Raw genomic sequence first — 2,311 nt, 5'->3', positions numbered from 1 at the left:
CACACCAACACAGAGGTTGAACCCACCCACTCTGTGACTCTGCCTGCCCAATGCCATGGCAAGCAAGCAGCAGCAAACACTTGATGGCAGCCTCATGGATTGAACATCATGATCATCATCATACGTGTGTATTGGCCCAGCATGTAGTGGCAGCATCAGAGCCCAGCCAGGACCCCACTCAGACTGCCCCAGAGGCAAGGAAGCACTCTGGCATGGCATGGGCCCAGCATGTAGTGGCAGCATCAGAGCCCAGCCAGGACCCCACTCAGACTGCCCCAGAGGCAAGGAAGCACTCTGGCATGGCATGGGCCCAGCATGTAGTGGCAGCATCGCATCAGAACCCTGGACCCCACTCAGACTGCCCCAGAGGCAAGGAAGCACTCTGGAAGGCACCTGTTCAAAAACCACCTGCAAGACGCATGCAATGCAACGCAACACACAGCAGCAATTTCTTTACTGGGCATGGGCATGAAGACACAAGTTTTACAACAGTACATCTCCTCTCCAAGGTTCCCTCCCTCCTCCCCACACCCAAATGCATTTCAGAATAGGGGTGTCCCTATTTAAAACCGCCAGCTAGGGAGAGAAAGGGGCAACAAAAGCTGCACAATCGCACACGCACTAACCCCTCTTCTTCTGGTCCTTCTCCTGCCGCTCACTGCTGGTCACGGATTCGCCGCCGCCAGCCAGCCACCCTGGGCTGAGACACAGCAGGGCGGCCGCACGAGGCACACAGGCAACCGGGGTAGTTCAACAACGATGGAGGGGCAGAAGTGAGGAGACAACACTATTTGTGTCGCTCAACTCACCCCCAAGCAGAGACAAAATCAACCAAAAAACTATAAAAAGAAAAAAAAAACCGATGGCAGCCGCCAGGTGGGTAGGCTACTGTGTGCGGCTGCAGCTGTGGGAGAGGAGGTGGAAAGTGAAGGGGAGCAGAGAGAGAAAAGACTAAGAGAGAGAGAAAAGAGAGGGGGGGCAGGGACAAAGAGAAAGAGAGGAGAGAGAGAGAAAAGAAAGAGAGAGAGAGGAGAAAGAGAGATGATAGAGAGAAAGAGGAGAGAGGAGAAGCGCAGCGCAGCAGGGAGGGGGGATTCAGGTGTGGGGGGAGGACACAGCAGTAGCAGCGGTCCAAAGAGGTGGGGGGAGCAGAGAGGGTGTGTGTGGTTGGGGGCTAGTGTGTGGCAGGGGGCCTGGGGTAAGTGGAGAGAGTCGGGGGCAAGGAGAAAAAGAGGTGGGGTGGGGGGAGCAGAGAGGGTGTGTGTGGTTGGGGGCTAGTGTGTGGCAGGGGGCCTGGGGTAAGTGGAGAGAGTCGGGGGCAAGGAGGAAAAGAGGTGGGGTGGGGGGAGCAGAGAGGGTGTGTGTGGTTGGGGGCTAGTGTGTGGCAGGGGGCCTGGGGTAAGTGGAGAGAGTCGGGGGCAAGGAGGAAAAGAGGTGGGGTGGGGGGAGCAGAGAGGGTGTGTGTGGTTGGGGGCTAGTATGTGGCAGGGGGCCTGGGGTAAGTGGAGAGAGTCGGGGGCAAGGAGGAAAAGAGGTGGGGTGGGGGGAGCAGAGAGGGTGTGTGTGGTTGGGGGCTAGTGTGTGGCAGGGGGCCTGGGGTAAGTGGAGAGAGTCGGGGGCAAGGAGGAAAAGAGGTGGGGTGGGGGGAGCAGAGAGGGTGTGTGTGGTTGGGGGCTAGTGTGTGGCAGGGGGCCTGGGGTAAGTGGAGAGAGTCGGGGGCAAGGAGGAAAAGAGGTGGGGTGGGGGGAGCAGAGAGGGTGTGTGTGGTTGGGGGCTAGTGTGTGGCAGGGGGCCTGGGGTAAGTGGAGAGAGTCGGGGGCAAGGAGGAAAAGAGGTGGGGTGGGGGGAGCAGAGAGGGTGTGTGTGGTTGGGGGCTAGTGTGTGGCAGGGGGCCTGGGGTAAGTGGAGAGAGTCGGGGGCAAGGAGGAAAAGAGGTGGGGTGGGGGGAGCAGAGAGGGTGTGTGTGGTTGGGGGCTAGTGTGTGGCAGGGGGCCTGGGGTAAGTGGAGAGAGTCGGGGGCAAGGAGGAAAAGAGGTGGGGTGGGGGGAGCAGAGAGGGTGTGTGTGGTTGGGGGCTAGTGTGTGGCAGGGGGCCTGGGGTAAGTGGAGAGAGTCGGGGGCAAGGAGGAAAAGAGGTGGGGTGGGGGGAGCAGAGAGGGTGTGTGTGGTTGGGGCTAGTGTGTGGCAGGGGGCCTGGGGTAAGTGGAGAGAGTCGGGGGCAAGGAGGAAAAGAGGTGGGGTGGGGGGAGCAGAGAGGGTGTGTGTGGTTCGGGCTAGTGTGTGGCAGGGGGCCTGGGGTAAGTGGAGAGAGT

Source organism: Hemicordylus capensis, chromosome 5 (genome assembly GCF_027244095.1).
Source record: "Hemicordylus capensis ecotype Gifberg chromosome 5, rHemCap1.1.pri, whole genome shotgun sequence".
Taxonomy (NCBI): Eukaryota; Metazoa; Chordata; class Lepidosauria; order Squamata; family Cordylidae; genus Hemicordylus; species Hemicordylus capensis.
The sequence above is the reverse complement of the archived record's forward strand: the minus strand, read 5'-3'. Positions refer to the sequence as shown.